This window comes from Salmo trutta, unplaced genomic scaffold (genome assembly GCF_901001165.1).
Source record: "Salmo trutta unplaced genomic scaffold, fSalTru1.1, whole genome shotgun sequence".
In the NCBI taxonomy this organism is placed as follows: domain Eukaryota; kingdom Metazoa; phylum Chordata; class Actinopteri; order Salmoniformes; family Salmonidae; genus Salmo; species Salmo trutta.
The window spans coordinates 15,536-36,814 of record NW_021822164.1 but is presented as its reverse complement, the minus strand read 5'-3'; the positions used below and the strand labels follow the sequence as shown (position 1 = coordinate 36,814).

At 41.9% G+C, this 21,279-nt stretch overlaps 1 long non-coding RNA gene across 1 annotated transcript; it reads left to right on the top strand.

The window, feature by feature from the left end:
• The first annotated feature begins 78 nt into the window (after positions 1-78).
• LOC115180755 (uncharacterized) lies at positions 79-20,069 on the top strand. Its single transcript, XR_003873158.1, has 3 exons — positions 79-171; positions 5,161-5,221; positions 20,014-20,069. It is a non-coding gene; the product is annotated as an uncharacterized LOC115180755 (long non-coding RNA).
• The last annotated feature ends 1,210 nt before the right edge of the window (positions 20,070-21,279 follow it).

Here is a 21,279-nt window from a genome sequence, read left to right as displayed (position 1 = left end):
TCTCTCTCTCTCTTATTCGTCCCCTTTTTTCCCCTCTCTCCTCTCTCCCCTGTTTCTCTCTGTTCCTGGTGATCCCAGGGTTTTGGGTTTGTAACATTTGAAACGAGTGCAGATGCGGACCGTGCACGTGAGAAACTAAATGGTACAATCGTAGAGGGACGCAAAATAGAGGTGCCTTCTTTCCCTCTTCTCTACTCATCCCTTCCTCCCTACCCCGTTCTCTCTTTCCCTCTGCCTGGCGATGCCTGCCTGCCATCCCCCTCTCTTCTCCTCCTCCACCATCCCTCTCTCCCTCTGCCTGGTGCACCTTGATCGCTGCATGCTGAATGCTGAACTCTGAGCCGTAAGTGTGTGTGAGTGTGTGTGTGCGAGTGCATGTGTTTATATATCTCCTCTGCATGTGTGTGTGTGTGTGTGTGTGTGTGTGTGTGTGTGTGTGTGTGTGTGTGTGTGTGTGTGTGTGTGTGTGTGTGTGTGTGTGTGTGTGTGTGTGTGTGTGTGTGTGTGTGTGTGTGTGTGTGTGTGTGTGTGTGTGTGTGTGTGTTTAGGGGCATGTGTATCAGTTCAGATCAGAGTGTGTTTGATTCTTAAGGAGCAGAACAGAACACTCAGGTCAAGGTTTGATCCCGACAGACTTCAGCTTGATGTATGTGCCAGTTTGAAGTCCTCACTCGTGCTTTTCTAAATACATATATACACTCGCTCTTTCCGTCTCTGAATCACTTCTGTGTCCTGCCCGCAAATACATGTTTAAATTAACTCAATCGCTGGGTATTAAAGTGCTGCCAACGTTGCTTTAAATCCCACTTGTTTATCCAAAACACCCCCGCTTGTATCAGACATTCCAGGGCGAAAACATATAGATGTATTTTCCATCTCTCTCAGGGTGTTTTCGCCATGTCTGTCGTTCCTCCGCCCCCGTTAAAGGGAAACCTAGTCAGTTACACAACCGAAAAGTGTCTTCCGCATTTAACCAACCCCTCTGAATCAGAGAGGTGCAGGAGTCATTTAACCAAACCCCTCTGAATCAGAGAGGTGCAGGAGTCATTTAACCAACCCCTCTGAATCAGAGAGGTGCAGGAGTCATTTAACCCAACCCCTCTGAATCAGAGAGGTACAGGAGTCATTTAACCAAACCCCTCTGAATCAGAGAGGTACAAGAGTAATTTAACCAAACCCCTCTGAATCAGAGAGGTGCAAGAGTCATTTAACCAAACCCCTCTGAATCAGAGAGGTGCAAGAGTCATTTAACCAAACCCCTCTGAATCAGAGAGGTGCAAGAGTCATTTAACCAAACCCCTCTGAATCAGAGAGGTGCAAGAGTCATTTAACCAAACCCTCTGAATCAGAGGTGCAGGAGTCATTTAACCAAACCCCTCTGAATCAGAGAGGTGCAGGAGTCATTTAACCAAACCCCTCTGAATCAGAGAGGTACAGGAGTTATTTAACCCAACCCCTCTGAATCAGAGAGGTACAGGAGTCATTTAACCAAACCCCTCTGAATCAGAGAGGTGCAGGAGTCATTTAACCAAACCCCTCTGAATCAGAGAGGTGCAAGAGTCATTTAACCAAACCCCTCTGAATCAGAGAGGTGCAGGAGTCATTTAACCAAACCCCTCTGAATCAGAGAGTTGCCCGGGGCTGCCTTAATCAACGTCCACATCATCAGCGCCAGGTGAGCAGTTGTTCTGTATCAACTGATTTGATCAAGGGCAGAACAGCAAATGTTTTCCCACCTTGCTGGCCCTGGGATTCAAACCAGAAACGTTTCAGTTATTGGCCCAACAGTCTTAACCACTAGCCTACCTGCCACCCCTATTGTTAAGGTAATATATAGTTGAAGTCGGAAGGTTACATACACCTTAGTCAAATACATTTAAACTCAGTTTTTAACAATTACAGGCATTTAATCCTACTAAAAATTCCCTGTCTTAGGTCAGTTAGGACCACCACTTTATTTTAAGAATGTGAAATATCAGAATAATAGTAGAGAGAATTAATTCTTTCAGCTTTTATTTCTTTCATCACATTCCCAGTGGGTCAGAAGTTTAAATACATTAAATTAGTATTTGGTAGCATTGCCTTTAAATTGTTTAACTTGGGTCAAACGTTTTAGGTAGCCTTCCACAAACTTCCTGACTGATGTCTTGAGATGTTGCTTCAATATATCCACATAATTTTCATTCCTCATGATGCCATCTATTTTGTGAAGTCACCAGTCCCTCCTAAGCACCCCCACAACATGATGCTGCCACCCCCGTGCTTCACGGTTGGGATGGTGTTTTTCTGCTTGCAGGTCTCCCCCTTTTTCCTCCAAACTTAACGATGGTCATTATGGCCAAACAGTTATATTTTTGTTTCATCAGACCAGAGAACATTTCTCCAAAAAGTATGATCTTTGTCCCCATGTGCAGTTGCAAACCATAGTCTGGCTTTTCTATGGCAGTTTTTGAGCAGTGGCTTCTTCCTTGCTGAGCGGCCTTTCAGGTTATGTTGATATAGGACTCGTTTTACAGTGGATATAGATACTTTTGTACCTGTTTCTTCCAGCATCTTCACAAGGTCCTTTGCTGTTGTTCTGGGATTGATTTGCACTTTTCACACCAAAGTACGTTCATCTCTAGGAGACAGAACACGTCTCCTTCCTGAGCGGTATGACGGCTGCGTGGTCCCATGGTGTTTATACTTGCATCCTATTGTTTGAACAGATGAACGTGGTACCTTCAGGCGTTTGGAAATTGCTCCCAAGGATGAACCAGACTTATGGAGGTCTACAATTTTTTTTCTGAGGTCTTGGCTGATTTCTTTTGATTTTCCCATGATGTCAAGCAAAGAGGCTCTGAGTTTGAAGGTAGGCCTTGAAATACATCCACAGGTACACCTCCAATTGACTCAAATGATGTCAATTAGCCTATCATAAGCTTCTAAAGCCATGACAGCATTTTCTGGAATTTTCCAAGCTGTTTAAAGGCACAGTCAACTTAGTGTATGTAAACTTCTGACCCACTGGAATTGTGATACAGTGAATTGTAAGTGAAATAATCTGTCTGTAAACAATTGTTGGAAAAATGACTTGTGTCATGCGCAAAGTAGATGTCCTAACTGACTTGCCAAAACTATAGTTTGTTAACAAGAAATTTGTGGAGTGGTTGAAAATCGAGTTTTAATGACTCCAACCTAAGTGTATGTAAACTTCTGACTTCAACTGTATGTAATATATAAAAATTACCTGGGCCCATACATCACATCAGACACAGGCTAGTGTAGCGTTAGCGTAGCCTCAAGGTATGACCTGCTGGTCTATTGGATATGAAAGCCATTAGCTCTAATTAGCGGCCAAGGGAAATGCTAACACGGTGGGTTAGGAAAACATACTAAACTCAACTCGACGCTGCCAGAGGCTGCTCGATATAGAGAGCTGTTTTTCACTCAGCAACCTCAGAGGGAGAGATTAAAAAAATGACTTGAACATTTCTGTTTAGAGTGAGAGGCCCTAAGCGATTGATAGAGATGTTTGTAGAAAATGGATGCTAGCTCATTAGGTTTACAAGAACGAGGTGGTTCCATTCACCAAGAAGATTTGAACTTTGTTTTCTGTTCATCTGATGCTGGTGATATACAGTGCCTTCAGAACATATTCACTCCTTGACTTTTTCCACATTTTGGTGCATTACAAGGTGGGATTAAAATTGATTTAAATGTCATTTTTTGTCAATGATCTACATAAAATACTCCAATGTCAAAGTGTTCAACCCCCAGACTCAATACATGTTCGAATCCCCTTTGGCAGCGATTTTAGCTGTGAGTCTCTAAGAGCTTTGAACACCTGGATTGTACAATATTTGAACATTATTATTTTTTAAATTCCCCAAGCTCTGTCAAGTTGGTTGTTGGGCAGCTATTTACAAATCTTGCCATCAATTTTCAAGCTGGTTTAAGTCAAAACTGTAACTAGGCCACTCAGAAATATTCAATGTTGTCTTGAGGTTATTGTCCTGCTGAAACTGGAATTCATCTCCCAGTGTCTGTTAGAAAGCAGACTGAACCAGGTTTCCTATAGGATTTTGCTTGTGCTCAGCTCTATTCCGTTTCTTTTTATCCTAAAAAACCTTGATAGTCCTTGCCGATGACAAGCATACCCAAACATGATGCAGCCACCACCATGCTTGAAAATATGAAGAGTGGTACTGTTCTGTTGGATTTGCCCCAAACACAACGCGTTGTATTCTGGACATTAGGTCTTGTTTTTCTATAAATACATTTCTTTGCCACATTTTTTGCAGTTTTACTTTAGTGCCTTATTACAAACAGGATGCATGTTTTGGAATATTTGTATTCATTTAGGTTAGTATTGTGGAGTAACTACAATGCTGTTGATCCATCCTCAGTTTTCTCCTATCACAGCCATTAAACTCTGTAACTGTTGTAAAGGCATCATTGGCCTCATGGTGAAATCCCAGAGCTGATTCCTTCCCCTCCGGCAAACTGAGTTAGGAAGGACGCCTTTATCTTTGTAGTGACTGGGTTTATTGATACACCATCCAAAGTGTAATTAATAACTTCACCATGCTCAAAGGGATATTCAATGTCTGCTTTTTATTTTATTTTACCCATCTACCAATAGGTGCCCTTCTTTGCGAGGCAGTGGAAAATGTCCCTGGTCTTGTGTTTGAATCTGTGTTTGAAATTCACTGCTCGACTAAGGGGCCTTACAGATAATTGTATCTGTGGGGTACAGAGATGAGGTAGTCGAAACATAATTCTACTTTGACATTATGAGATATTGTGTGTAGGTCAGTGACAAAGAATTTCAATATAATCCATTTTAAATTCAGGCTGTAACACAACAAAATGTGGTAAAAGCCAATGAGTGTGAAGGCACTGTATTTCTGAAGGCACTGTATTATTCTGTATTATTATATTATTAGGTCTTGTTTTGATATAACTATTTTATAACTATATTATAACTATATTATAAGCCTGGCAAAAATGAAGCTCCAATATGCAGTTTAGCCTCACTGGCTGAGCTTACTGTAGTGTGTGTGTGTGTGTGTGTGTGTGTGTGTGTGTGTGTGTGTGTGTGTGTGTGTGTGTGTGTGTGTGTGTGTGCACATGTCTGCATGTTCTCTCTAACTGTCTAAACTCTATATCTGAACACAGGTTAACAACGCAACAGCAAGAGTTATGACAAACAAAAAGGTGGCAAACCCATACACGAACGGTAAGAGCTCCCCTTATCCTCCTCCCTCCTCCTCCCTCCTCCTCTCCTCTCTCTCTGTCATTCATCCTCTCTGGAGTGATCTCTCTACTCTCATATCGTTCCCTCCTCTTTCTTCACCTCCTCCCTACTCCCTCTTCCTTCACCTCCTCCCTACTCCCTCTTCCTTCACCTCCTTCCTACTCCCTCCTCTTTCTTCACCTCCTCCCTACTCCCTCCTCTTCTTTCACCTCCTCCCTACTCCCTCCTCTTCTTTCACCTCCTCTCTGCTCCCTCCTACCCACTTCTTCTCTTTGACCGACAGGACAGACAGACCGGACAGACAGACCGGACAGACAGACAGACCGGACCGGACCGGACCGGACCAGACAGACAGACAGACAGACAGACAGACAGACAGACAGACAGACAGACAGACAGACAGACAGACAGACAGACAGATCAGTATATTTGCTCTACTAACTGATGAAAACAGATGGTGCAATATGTATTCAGTGACCCAGACTCTAACCCTATGATGACTGAACCATAAACCATAACCAGGGTCTTGACTGCTGCTACTCAGGTTATTTTCTATTTGCTTGGTTTTGGGTATTTTATTTTGGTTTTATTTGAATTCCTCAGTACATTCTTCATTTGAAATCATTTATTGAGGGGTTTTGGAAACTGCCTATTCCATATGGCCTTAACCATGGCTTTCCCCTGAGTTAGGAGATGATACAACCTAAGAAAAGAGGGTTCCATAAGGGTTCTTCGGAAAGGGCAATGATTTTATGTGGAACCATAATGGCTCAAAGAACCCTTTGAACACTTCAATGGTTCTTTAAAGCTCACAAAAGGGTTCTTTCTTCTTTTAGTGATGGTTCAAATATAGGGGTGGCGGCTCATTAGAATACTTTAGGGAGTGGTTTACGCATAGCTATTTTTGTGCAACCATGAATGAGAGTGTCCTTCCAGTTCATCTAATCTGTTGTGTTTTGATTATAGCCAATTATCTGTCTTGCGAGAGACTCATACATGTCCTTGTATTAACTGAGAATGGTTGATTAAATTGGTTGATTTAAGTCTTATTTTTTTTCCTCAGAGACCCCCAGCCATGGCAGTGCTAGTACACCTGATTCAACTAGTCAATTAACACAATAATAACACCTTTTGCAATTTTAACAAAACAATATGGATAATCACAATAAAAAAAAAAACCTCTATGGTTCTTTCAGAAGCATCTACAAATAACATTTGATTGAGGAACCATTCCACATAAAGAACAGTAGGGTTGGAATCGTAGCAGAACCCTTCTTCAATGCTACATTGATCCTTTTTATTAATGGTTCTTTAAAGACCATTAGAAAAGGTATCTTTACAGCGCAGTGAAGCTTATATTGAAAACCGTATGAGCATGGTTCTTTATAGAACCTTCGTAAAAAGGTTCCATATAGCCCCTTAAAAGGAACCCTTATTTGTCACTATATAGAGAAGTAGTATTTCGTTGTCTGTACAGGGACCATCTCTTAACATAATAAGTGTAAAGAGGGAAAGGGGAATTGGTTCGAACATAAGGAGCAAAGGGAGGAGATGGAGAAAGTGTTGAGAGGACGGTAGGAGAGGGTGGAGGGAAAGGGGGAGGAAAGTGAATTTGGTGGAGAGGAGAGTGAATGGATGAGTGGATGGAGCAAATAAAAAGCCAAGGGCTCATTCTGAAAGGGCTTTAGGGTTCGTCTCTGTCTCTCTCTCTGACACACATTCATGTTGATGGAAGAGAGAGATAAATCCAGAGAGAGAGAGAGACATGGAGAGGGAGAAGAGAGAGAGAGAAATGGAAAGAGAGAGGGGGAGAAGAGAGAGATGGATAAATGGAGAGAGGGAGAAGAGAAAGAGAGATAAATGGAGAGAGAAGAGGCCAGTAATGAATTGGCCAGACATGTTAACACTCCTCTCTTCCTCCCTCCATCCCTCCATCAGAGAAGGGTTAGAGCAGTGCAGACAGAATGAGACCTGACTCCCCTTCCGTCAGTGGACCACAACACCAACAAACCACCAAACTATCATACTACAACACAACTTCTCTCCTAGTTCACTATGCCTCTCCTCCCACCACTTCACCATGCTACACAGCCCTGGAAGAGGGGGTTTCCTCTCCTCCTATCTAATAATCATGACTCTACTCCTATCTGATCATCATGTCTCTCCTCCTATCCCATCATCATGTCTCTCCTCGTCTCTCATCATCACGTCTCTCCTCAACTCCTATCCAATCATCATGTCTCTCCTCTCCTCCAATCACATCATCACATCACTCCTCCTATCCCATCATCATGTCTCTCCTCTCCTCCTATCCGATCATTATGTCTCTCCTTGTAACGTGCGTCGTATAGAGGGGACCAAGGCGCAGCATGTTGAGTGCTCATGATTATTCTTTTAATGAAAACTAAACACTTTTACAGAGAAACAAAAATGACAGCAAACAGTTCCGTCAGGCAGCAGACAACAAAACGGAAAACAACTACCCACAAACACAATAGAAAAAAAACCAACTTAAATATGATCTCCAATTAGAGGCAATGACGAGCAGCTGCCTCCAATTGGAGATCATCCCAAAAAAATACAACACAGAAATAGAAAAACTAGAACTTAAACATAGAAATAGAAAACATAGAAAACCACCTAAAACACCCCTTATCACGCCAAGACCATCTTTACTATAGAAAATAACATCTAACAAGGGTCAGGACGTGACACTCCTCTCCTCCTATCCCATCATCATGTCTCTCCTCTCCTCCAATCCCATCATCATGTCTCTCATCCTATCCCATCATCATGTCTCTCCTCTCCTCCAATCCCATCATCATGTCTCTCCTCCAATCCCATCATCATGTCTCTCCTCTCCTCCAATCCCATCATCATGTCTCTCATCCTATCCCATCATCATGTCTCTCCTCTCCTCCAATCCCATCATCATGTCTCTCCTCCAATCCCATCATCATGTCTCTCCTCTCTTCCTATCCCATCATCATGTCTCTCCTCCAATCTCATCATCATGTCTCTCCTCCTATCCCATCATCATGTCTCTCCTCCAATCACATCATCAATTCTCTCCTCTCCTCCTATGTCATCACCATTTTCCCAAGATGGCGTAGCAGTCAGATGTCTTTGTCTTCCTCTTGTCATGTCCCGTGTTTATATATTTTTATGTCTTTTTTCTTCTCAATTTAAAACAAATATTTTTCTTAACCTCAACTTCAACATACTCTCCTGCAATCCGCCTCACCCAATGTGGTATGGATCTGCTATTTTCTTTACTCTTTACCCCCAACAGCAGCTGTCTTCAGCTAACCTTTAGCCCGGACAACTTTTGTCAGTCTGCACAGCGCGACTCAAACCAGAGCAAATCAGACTTGTTTTTCTCCATATGTTCAGATTCCTACATCAAGCTCTGAACTTTTTTTCTTTAGTATTTTTTTTTTAATGAACACAACAAATACAAAAAAAACTGAAATATACAAACAAGAGTACAAAACCTAACAGACAGGGGTATTACATATCAAGATTCATTTTCAATTTGTTAAATACTTTTATGGTGCATATTGCTTTTTTGTTTTTACATTTACTGATCATTTCAAAATAAAATTTCAATTCTATCTTAAATAATGTGAAAGGGGGTTTGTTCTCTGCCCTCTGCATTTTATGGACAAAGAATCTTCCATGAAAGATAAACAAATTAACAATGAAAGTTAAATCAGGGTCCATATCATTTGGTTCAAAATAAAACATAATATCAGAGTCTTTCAAATGAACATTAATAGTAGTTTCTTTTAAAATAAAATCTTCTAACTCACACCAAAATCTTCTGACATAAGAGCAGTCCCAAAATAAATGGTCAAGAGTCTCTGGTTCACAACCACAAAATACACATTTGTTATCAATAGCTATTTTAAATCTGTGTATAAAAAGGTCTTTACAGGGTAGATTCTATGAATGAGTTTGAATGATACTTCTTTCACCTTATTAGATATACAATATTTACCAGATAACAACGAAACTTTGTTCCTGTTCACTTGTCCTAGGACTGTATTCCAGTACGTTTTAGCAGAGGGAATAGTAACATATCGACATAGTTTCCTTATATACATGTTATTACATTTATAGTTTAAAATGTCAATTCCTTCTAATTGTATTGAGGCTACAAAATCCTCAACAGTTGCACTTGGAGTATTGTTATATTCTCCTAAAAGAAGAATAGTACCTTTAGGGACAGCTCTAACAACCATTAGATACTCCTCAGGAGTGAATGTAACATTGTGTGTTCTAATAAATTCTGGATAATCATATAGTTGTCCATCATTGTTCAGTAATTGTTTAACCCAAATAATGTTGTTGTCAAACCAGTTCTGGAAAAACAAAGACTTGTTTTTGTATTTTATGTCTTTATTATTCCAGATTGTATACCTACGAGGGGAAAAATTGTGTTTGTACATGAGGTTCCAAGTTAGAAGTACTTGTTTATGAAAGTTTGCAAGCTTAATAGGAATTTTACCCATATCAAAGTTGCATTTGAGTAAGAATTCTAGACCACCAATTTGTTGTAATATTAAATTAGGGATGATATTCCAGATGCAATCCTTATTTCTTAAATAGTTTTGCATCCATTTAATTTTAAATATTATATTAGAGGTTTTAAAATCCAGAGCATTCAACCCTCCCTCACCTTGGGTGCTACATATTACTGCTTTTCTTAAATAATGTGGTTTATTCCTCCATATGAAGTTAAATCATTTCGTATCAACCATTTTAGTGACTGACAGAGGAACATCCAAGGCAAGGGAGGTATAAAATAATCTGGGCACTAATATGGTTATTAAGAAAGATCTCTTAATAACCAGGAGTTAAATCTCTTTCCAATTTTCTCTACAATAGGAGAGAAATTTAAGTTGGCCCTTTCTTTCTGATCTTTGCTAACTGTAATACCAAGATATGTGATCACATCTTTTACAGGGATATAACATACTGAGTTTAAGTCACATCTTTTCAACGCAAATAATTCACATTTCCTAATATTCAGAGATAAACCTGATACATGTGTGAAGGCATTAATACACTCAATAGCTTTCTTGACTTCATTATGATCGTTCAAAAAAATGGTGGTGTCGTCAGCCAATTGTCAGCCAATACCCCTAAAACTATCCTTATTTATATGAAGTGCCATAACTTGTGTGACCAATAAAAATCTGAAAGGAGAAATTGAACATCCTTGTTTAATTCCATGTCTAATGTCGAATCTTTCTGAAGTTCCATGGGATAATTTAACAGAGCTGTTACTATTATTGTAAAGTGTCTTAATTACATTTTGAAAATATTGACCAAAACTAAAAAATCGAAGAGTCTCAAAAAGAAAATAATGTTCAACTGTATCAAATGCCTTGTAAAAGTCTACAAATAAAATAAAGCTATCTTCCATAATGTGCTCATTGTAGTCTATCAAGTCCAATACTAGTCGAATATTATTACATATATGTCTGCCCTTCATAAAACCAGACTGGGTATCATCAATGATTTGGTCAAGACCTTTTTTAAGTCTTTCTGCAAAGATGGATGCAAGTATCTTTCCATCATTGTTCATTAATGTGATTGGTCTCCAATTTTCTAACATCATAGAATCTTTGTTTGGTTTGGGTATTACAGAAATTAGGCCCTGTGTCATAGAAACAGGCAGGACCCCTAAATCAATTGCCTCCTTAAAAACATTAAATATAAATTAAATAATATCCCCCTGAAAATATTTATAGAATTCACTGATAATGCCATCATTCCCTGGAGATTTGTTCTCTTTTATTTCATTAATAGAAATAATTTAATCACAAGACTTTTGGAAGTCTTCATCTATGAATTTTGCACAGTCTTTGACAGAGTCTAGAAAGGCAGATATGTCACTAGTAGGACAGGCATTACTGGTATAAAGGTTACCATAGAATTCCGAAACATATTTTGAAATATCTTTGGGGTTTTCATTTTCTTTGCCATCTATATTGAGCTTATGAATAGATGTAAATTCAGAATTCTTTCTTTCTAAATTGTAAAAGTATTTTGTATTTTTTTCACCTTCCTCCAACCATCTCCTTGATCTTACAAATGCCCCTTTTGCTCTCTCTTCATACGTTTGGTCCATTTCTAGTTGTAAAGAGAATAACTGACCCTTTCCTTCTTCATCAAGGTCCTCCATAGAGATTAGAGAAAGTATTTATCGTCCCTTAATCTTTTAAGTTCAGCAATTTCTTTACCTCTCTTCATGGCTGTTTGTCTTATTTCATACTTCATTAATTTCCAATATTTCCCATAAGACTTAAATAGTTGGGCTTTCCTCCAATTGTCTTGTATAATATCTTTGGCATCCATCTTGAAATGATCATCTTCCAACAGTCTGCTATTGAGTTTCCAATAACTCCGATTCGGTTAAACTTCAGATCTATTAATATTTAAAGATAAGAATATAACTTTATGATCAGTAAGAATTTATGGTTCAATTGATACCTTGACTACAGAATTATCTAATGAATTAGAAATCAACCAGAAATCAATTCTAGACTGTCTGGACATGTCCTTGTTACTCCAAGTGAATTCCTTTTTATCAGGATATTTAGATCTCCAAATATCGACTAATCCAAGACCAAGACATAGGTTATTAAACTCAGGATTAACTATGCAGGATCTGTTAGGAGGGGGATATCTGTCAATCATCACATTAGATACAGAATTAAAATCTCCACCTAAGATCATTTTGATATCCTGAAATACACCTATAACTCTATTAATTTCTTCTTCAAATTCTTGAAATAATATCCTGTTGTTTGGTTTGTTGTTGGATGCATAAATATTCCCTAATAAAAACATTTCACTGTTGAAATTTACTGTTAAAATGAACCAACGTCCAGAGTGGTGAGTCTTACTACTGATGACCTTCCCTTTAAATGCACCTCTTAAAACTGCTACACCTGCAGAGTGGTGAGTCTTACTACTGATGACCTTCCCTTTAAATGCACCTCTTAAAACTGCTACACCTGCAGAGTGGTGAGTCTTACTAATGATGACCTCCCCTTTAAATGCACCTCTTAAAACTGCTACACCTGCAGAGTGGTGAGTCTTACTACTGATGACCTTCCCTTTAAATGCACCTCTTAAAACTGCTACACCTGCAGAGTGGTGAGTCTTACTAATGATGACCTTCCCTTTAAATGCACCTCTTAAAACTGCTACACCTGCAGAGTGGTGAGTCTTACTACTGATGACCTTCCCTTTAAATGCACCTCTTAAAACTACTGCACCTGCAGAGTGGTGAGTCTTACTACTGATGACCTTCCCTTTAAATGCACCTCTTAAAACTGCTACACCTGCAGAGTGGTTGTTGCCATATGATAACCAGATATCATTGCCCCATTGATTTTTCCAAAAAGATAGATCGGAAGAACAAGCATGAGTCTCTTGTAAAAAGTAAAAGTCTGCATTAAACCGTTTGCAATACAGGAAAATGGCCTTATGCTTGAGTAAATTACGAATACCCCTGATATTAATTGAACAAAGAGATAAAGACATAAACTTCAACCAACAACCTTGTAATGCTAATATAAGCTTTTCCTAAGGATGTGTAACTCAAAAGGATTTCCATCCCATTATTAACCTCCAACAAAGAAACTAAAAAAACATTGGTCATAAAATTACCAAAGTATTGTTACTCCCACAAGGGGGAGACATTGTGTAGACTTTACAATAAGCAGTTATTCACCTATAGTTGGTGTTTAGTTTACCAGTTCTAAGGTCAGCCTTTTCTCATTCAAGTGTTTGTGTACATTTTTATAATAAAAGGCTGCTTTTCACCTGGTAATCAGTTTTTGGCCTGACAGTTCTGTTCGAGTTAGACTCTGGCTCTCACTCAAATGTTCTAATTTGGCCGCATTTCTTTCCCATCAATGATCACTCTTGCACCGATAAAAAATGCAGTTTTCCCTGCCTTTCGAGCTGCAGCCACCATCGGCCACAGTTTCTCTCTTGTCACTTTGTCTGCTGAGGTCAGATCCTCCGTGAACCTCAATTTCTGTTTGATGAGGAATTCACAATTCTTTGCTCGCCTCCAAAGAAGATCCCGTGTAGATCTGTTGGTGAAGCGGATAATGTTTGTCCTCGGTCTCTTGTCTTGATCCTTAAGTCGTCCCAAACGATGGACATTTTCCTGAAGTTTGGCTTTTGATTCGGGAATGACAGCTCCGCAGATGTCAACAACTCTGAATTTGATGTCCTCACCCGCCTGTTCTGGAATTCCATAGAGCCTCAGGTTTCACCTGCACTGGTATCTCTCCGCCTCATTCACCTTTTGCTCGAGTTCAGCCACCTTCTTTTCATTTTCCTCGCAGATAACTTCCACTTTCTTCATGTCACTTTTGAGGGTTTTCACTTCTCTAAAGTCAACAGATTTTTTAATGGCCTCAATTTTTATCGTATTCTCCCTAACCATGACCTCCAAGCCATTTGCCCTTTCATCTATCTTTGCTGTCAAAAGCATTACAATATTGTTTTGCATCTCAAGAAGTGACATACCCTCTGGCCACTCATCTTTTCCCCCTGGGGCTTGACTGGAGTGCCGGGGTCGTAAGGTAACGGCCTGAGCTGGGGACTGGAGGGGTGCAAGTTGTGAGCATTGTTGTCCGTGCTCACCGCATTTTCATCACCCATTGCAGTATTCCCCCCCCACAGTTACATTCTGAAGAGGAGTACCCAAAATCTTACTATCTTTTGTGGTTAATTGTCCATCTGACGATCTCTCCATTTCTTTCCTTTTGGTTCTGGTCGTGGCAGTTTCCATGTACGTTCAACAAGCTAGTTTTTGAGCTAGCTAACTTATCAGGCTGTCTAGTGTTGTCGCAAACTTTGTTTTAGAGGTGAATAACTTGCAGAAAGTAATCAATTACTTTGGTAAATAAACTAAACCATATTCATACAGGGTTTTATGACCGTAGAAATAATCCAATGGTCATAACTGGGTAAGGAAATCCAATAATTCCTTCAGCTACCAAAATAAATAGTCTGCACTGACCGCCATCTTGCGCGCCTCTCTGAATCTTTTCACCTGGATCATCCCAGCTAGCTAGCTGCTATCCGAGTTGCCACTCCTGGCTAACGTCTCTGTCCTGAAGCAAGAACCAATTAACCTAGAGCTAGCCTTTGATAGGCCCATCTCCCGGCTAGCTGAAGAGGGCCATCAGCCACTCCTTGGGCTACAATACCTATTTTGCCAATTGGCCTGGACCCTTTTACTGCCGACACGGAGCCCCGCTGATACATCACGACTGGACTACCGACGTAATCTGCCCGAGGGGGTTTTTCAACTGGCTCCTCCGTCGCAACGTCCCCTGAATGCCCATCTGCTAGCCGAGACCCGCGAGCTGTCTAGAGCATATTGGACTGTTAGCTGAAGAGGCACATCGGACAAATTCTTTGGCCACTATACCTAATTTTCCAATTGGCCTGGACCCTTTTACCACGGAGCCCTGCTGATCCATCAGGACTGGTCTGCCAACGTAACAGCACGAGGGTGCTACAACAGACTTATTCCGTCGCGACGTCCCTCTAAGGCCTTTCTGCTAGCTTGCTAGCCCCGGCCCGCTAGCTGTCTGAATTGCCGTGTCTCCAGCCCGCCAAGCTACTCACTGGACCCCTATGATCACTCGGCTACGCATGCCTCTCCCTAATGTCTATATGCCTTGTCCATTACTGTCCTGGTTAGTGATTATTGTCTTATTTCACTGTAGAGCCTCTAGGCCTGCTCAAAACGCCTTAGCTAACCCTTTAGCTTAGCTAACCCCACCTCCCACACATGCGGTGACCTCACCTGGTTTAAATTATGTTTCTAGAGACAATATCTCTCTCATCGTCACTCAATGCATAGGTTTACCTCCACTGTATTCACATCCTACCATACCTTTGTCTGTACATTATGCCCAGAAACCTGCTCCTTTTACTCTCTGTTACGAACGTAATAGACGACCAGTTCTTATGTCCTTTAGCCGTACCCTAATCCTACTCCTCCTCTGTTCCTCTGGTGATGTAGAGGTGAATCCAGGCCCTGCAATGCCTAGATCCACTCCCATTCCCCAGGCGCTCTCATTTGTTGACTTCTGTAACTGTAAAAGCCTTGGTTTCATGCATGTTAACATTAGAAGCCTCCTCCCTAAGCCATGTCTGAATCCTGGCTTAGGAAGACCACCAAAAACCCTGAAATTTCCATCCTTAACTATAACATTTTCTGACAAGATAGAACTGCCAAATGGGGCAGAGTTGCAATCTACTGCAGAGATAGCCTGCAGAGTTCTGTCTTACTATCCAGGTCTGTGCCCAAACAATTTGAGCTTCTACTTTTAAAAATCCACCTTTCCAGAAACAAGTCTCTTACCGTTGCCGCTTGCGATAGACCACCTTCTGCCCCCAGCTGTGCCCTGGACACCATATGTGAATTGATTGCCCCCCATCTATCTTCAGAGCTTGTGCTGTTAAGTGACCTAAACTGGGACATGCTTAACACCCCGGCCATCCAACAATCTAAACGTGATGCCCTCAATCTTACACAAATTATCAATGAACCTACCAGGTACAACCCCAAATCCGTAAACACGGGCACACTCATAGATATCATCCTAACCAACCTTCCCTCCAAGTACACCTCTGCTGTCTTCAACCAGGATCTCAGCGATCACTGCCTCATTGCCTTCGTCCGTAATGGGTCTGCGGTCAAACGACCACCCCTCATCACTGTCAAACACTCCCTAAAACACTTCAGCGAGCAGGCCTTTCTAATCGACCTGGCCCGGATATCCTGGAAGGATATTGACCTCATTCCGTCAGTAGAGGATGCCTGGTTATTCTTTAAAAGTGCTTTCCTCACCATCTTAAATAAGCATGCCCCATTCAAAAAATGTAGAACCAGGAACAGATATAGCCCTTGGTTCACTCCAGACCTGACTGTCCTTGACCAGCATAAAAACATTCTGTGGCGTACTGCATTAGCATCGAATAGCCCCCGCAATATGCAACTTTTCGGGGAAGTTAGGAACCAATATACACAGGCAGTTATGAAAGCAAAGGCTAGCCTTTTCAAATAGAAATTTGCATCCTGTAGCACAAACTCCAAAAAGTTCTGGGACACTGTAAAGTCCATGGAAAATAAGACCTTCCCCCATTTCTCCTTCAACCAAATCCAGATAGCTGATGTTCTGAAAGAGCTGCAAAATCTGGACCCTACAAATCAGCCAGGCTAGACAATCTGGACCCTCTCTTTCTAAAATTATCAGCTGAAATTGTTGCAATCCCTATTACTAGCCTGCTCAACCTCTCTTTCGTATCGTCTGACATCCCCAAAGATTGGAAAGCTGCCGTGGTCATCCCCCTCTTCAAAGGGGAGACACTTTAGACCCAAACTGCTACAGACATATATCTATCCTACCCTGCCTTTCTAAAGTCTTCGAAAGCCAAGTTAACAAACAGATCACCGACCATTTCAAATCCCACCGAACATTCTCCGCTATGCAATCTGTTTTCAGAGCTGGTCATGGGTGCACCTCAGCCACGCTCAAGGTCCTAAACGATATCATAACCGCCATCGATAAGAGACAATACTGTGCAGCTGAATTCATCGACCTGGCCAAGGCTTTCGACTATGTCAATCACCACATTCTTATCGGCAGACTCAACAGCCTTGGTTTCTCAAATGACTGCCACGCCTGTTTCGCCAACTGTTTCTCTGACAGAGTTCAGTGTGTCAAATCAGAGGGCCTGTTGTCCGGACCTCAGTCTCCATGGGGGTGCTGCAGGGTTCAATTCTCAGGCCGACTCTTTTCTCTGTATACATCAATGATGTCGCTCTTGCTGCTGGTGATTCTCTGATCCACATCTACGCAGACGACACCATTCTGTATACTTCTGGCCCTTCTTTGGACACTGTGTTATTAACTAACCTCCAGACGAGCTTCAATTCCGTACAACTCTCCTTCCGTGGCCTCCAACTGCTCATAAAACGCAAGTAAAACTAAATGCATGCTCTTCAAACGATCGCTGCCCATACCTACCTGCCCGTCCAGCATCACTACTCTGGACGGTTTTGACTTAGAATATGTGGACAACTACAAATACCTAGGTGTCTGGTTAGACTGTAAACTCTCCTTCCAGACTCACATTAAGCATCTCCAATCCAAAATTAAATATAGAATTGGCTTCCTACTTCACAACAAAGCATCCTTCAGTCATGCTGCCAAACATTCCCTCGTAAAACTGACTATCCTACCGATCCTTGACTTCGATGATGTCATTTACAAAATAGCCTCCAACACTCTACTCAGCAAATTGGATGCAGTCTATCACAGTGCCATCCGTTTTGTCACCAAAGCCCCATATACTACCCACCACGTGACCTGTATGCTCTCGTTGGCTGGCCCTCGCTTCATATTCATCGCCAAACCCACTGGCTCCAGGTCATCTATAAGTCTTTGCTAGGTAAAGCCCAGCCTTATCTCAGCTCACTGGTCACCATAGCAGCACCCACCGGTAGCATGCGCTCCAGCAAGTATATTTCACTGGTCACCCCCAAAGCCAATTCCTCCTTTGGTCGCCTTTCCTTTCAGTTCTCTGCTGCCAATAACTGGAACGAACTGCAAATATCAATGAAGCTGGAGATTCATATCTCCCTCACTAATTTTAAGCACCAGCTGTCAGAGGAGCTCACAGATCACTGCACTTGTACATAGCCCATCTGTAAATAGCCCATCCAACTACCTCATCCCCATACTGTTATATATTTTATTTATTTTGCTCCTTTGCACCGCAGTATCTCTACTTGCACACTCATCTTCTGCACATCTATCACTCCAGTGTTTATTGCCCTATTGTAATTATTTCGCCATGACCTATTTATTGCCTTAACTCCCTTATCCTACCTCATTTGCACACACTTTATTGCCTTTTCTATTGTATTATTGACAGTATGTTTGTTTATTCCATGTGTAACACTGTGTTGTTGTTTGTGTCGCACTGCTTTGCTTTATCTTGGCCAGGTCGCAGTTGTAAATGAGAACTTGTTCTCAACTAGCCTACCTGGTTAAATAAAGGTGAAATAAATCAAATAAAAATCACGTCTCTCCTCCTATCCCATCATCACGTCTCTCCTCTCCTCCAATCCCATCATCATGTCTCTCATCTCCTCCAATCCCATCATCATGTCTCTCCTCTCCTCCTATCCCATCATCCTGTCTCTCCTCTCCTCCAATCCCATCATCATGTCTCTCCTCTCCTCCTATCCCATCATCATGTCTCTCATCTCCTCCAATCCCATCATCATGTCTCTCCTCTCCTCCAATCCCATCATCATGTCTCTCCTCTTCTCCCATCAGCATGTCTCTCCTCTCCTCCTATCCCATCATCATGTCTCTCCTCTCCTCCAATCCCATCATCATGTCTCTCCTCCCATCTCATCATCATGTCTCTCATCTCCTCCAATCCCATCATCATGTCTCTCCTCCTATCCCATCATCATGTCTCTCCTCTCCTCCAATCCCATCATCATGTCTCTCCTCTCCTCCTATCCCATCATCATGTCTCTCCTCCTATCCCATCATCATGTCTCTCCTCTCCTCCAATCCCATCATCACGTCTCTCCTCCTATCCCATCATCATGTCTCTCCTCTCCTCCTATCCCATCATCATGTCTCTCCTCTTCTCCCATCAGCATGTCTCTCCTCTCTTCCTATCCAATCATCTTGTCTCTCCTCTTATGCCATCATCACATCTCTCCTCCAATCCCATCATCATGTCTCTCCTATCCCATCATCATGTCTCTCCTCTCCTCCTATCCCATCATCATGTCTCTCCTCTCCTCCAATCCCATCATCATGTCTCTCCTCTCCTCCTATCCCATCATCATGTCTCTCCTCCTATCCCATCATCATGTCTCTCCTCTCCTCCAATCCCATCATCACGTCTCTCCTCCTATCCCATCATCATGTCTCTCCTCTCCTCCTATCCCATCATCATGTCTCTCCTCTTCTCCCATCAGCATGTCTCTCCTCTCTTCCTATCCAATCATCTTGTCTCTCCTCTTATGCCATCATCACATCTCTCCTCCAATCCCATCATCATGTCTCTCCTATCCCATCATCATGTCTCTCCTCTCCTCCTATCCCATCATCATGTCTCTCCTCTCCTCCAATCCCATCATCATGTCTCTCCTCTCCTCCTATCCCATCATCATGTCTCTCCTCCTATCCCATCATCATGTCTCTCCTCTCCTCCAATCCCATCATCACGTCTCTCCTCCTATCCCATCATCATGTCTCTCCTCTCCTCCTATCCCATCATCATGTCTCTCCTCCTCCCATCAGCATGTCTCTCCTCTCTTCCTATCCAATCATCTTGTCTCTCCTCTTATGCCATCATCACATCTCTCCTCCAATCCCATCATCATGTCTCCCCTCTCCTCCTATCCCATCATCATGCGTTGTGAAATTTAAAATGTATGTTCGATTTAGCTGACATATGCAGCATTTCCGGTTAATGAAGTAACGCTGAACGCTGGAACACAGTTATTACATTTTCATTTGAATCCAGACCTTAGTCTAAGTGAATTGGATGCTAAGCTAACGTCAGTCTAAGTGAATAGGATGCTAAACTAACTTCAGTCTAAGTGAATGGGATGCTAAGCTAACGTCTGTCTAAGTGAAATGGATGTTAATATAACATTATTCTACTTCTCCCTTGTGTGTTTTCTGTAGGCTGGAAGCTGAACCCCATGGTGGGAGCTGTCTATGGCCCTGAATTGTATGCAGGTAAAACTACACTGATACATACGACACAACAATGCAAGCTATCGCTATCACAGTTCATCTTCACCTGAACGTCGGTCTGGCCAACATTATAATATAAAGTATCAGACTCAAGCCACAACAGTCTCCCTCATTCTGCACAGATCTCTCTCTCTCTCTCTCTCTCTCTCTCTGCATGCTGGGAGTGTTTGGTGCATGCTGGTAATTGTTTGAGCGAGTGCTAAGTGTAGAGTTAGATATCCTGGGTTTTCTTTCGGTTTTCCTTTTCTTGGTGATATCCTTTTTCTTCTATGCATGATTAAGATTATTATATTTACTTTTTTTGTTGTGGTAGAATTAAGTATATTGTTTTTCGTGTCGAAATTACCCCTGACTTTGGCAGGGATGGTGACCCGAATGGGGATGCCGTCCCTGTCACTTCGGCACGGCTTCAGGTGTGTTACTGAAGCTACTGTCACGGTGGAGGAGTTTCTGGTCACCGTGGGAGAGAAGGTAGGATATGAGAATGTTGCTTATGCGTCACGGATGAATAAAGCGGTGGTGGTTTTTCTTAAAGAAGAGCGTCTTGTTGATCGTATGGTTGAGCAAGGCGTACTTCTTAAAGGAATGTTTATTCAAGTTACGCTGCTTTTTTCTCCGTCAACAAGGGTAACGATTTCAAATGTACCGCCGTTTATTCCCAATGAGCTATTGGAGCGCGAGTTATTGCGGTTTGGGAAGTTTGCAAGTTCAATTAAGATTGTCCCGTTGGGTTGCAAACACCCGGCGTTGAAGCAGGTTATGTCTTTTCGGCGACAGGTGTTTATGTTTTTGGACTCAACGCAGCAGACTTTGGAGTTATCGTTTAAAGTCAAGTATGACATCAGACTGTAGATGGCTTATGCTAGTACGGGTAGTCAATGGTGTTTTGAGTGTGGGGATGTTGGCCATAAGCGACATGCTTGCCCGAAAAGGGAGAAGGCGGAGGGAGGGGTGCAGGTGGTCCTCGTAACGCCTGGGCCCACTGATGTAGGGAGAGGTGGGCCAACAGCGGAAGAGCAGTCACTAGAACCTGTTGCTGAGAAACAAGTTGTCCGTGTTGAGGGTACGGAGTTGCAGCTTGTACCAGAGGGAAATGTTATGCAGCAGAAAAATATTGTTGTAGAAGGTAAGGACGTATCTGAAGAGCCATTTCCTCAGACTGGTGAGGAGTTGCACACTACTAGTAATGGGGTA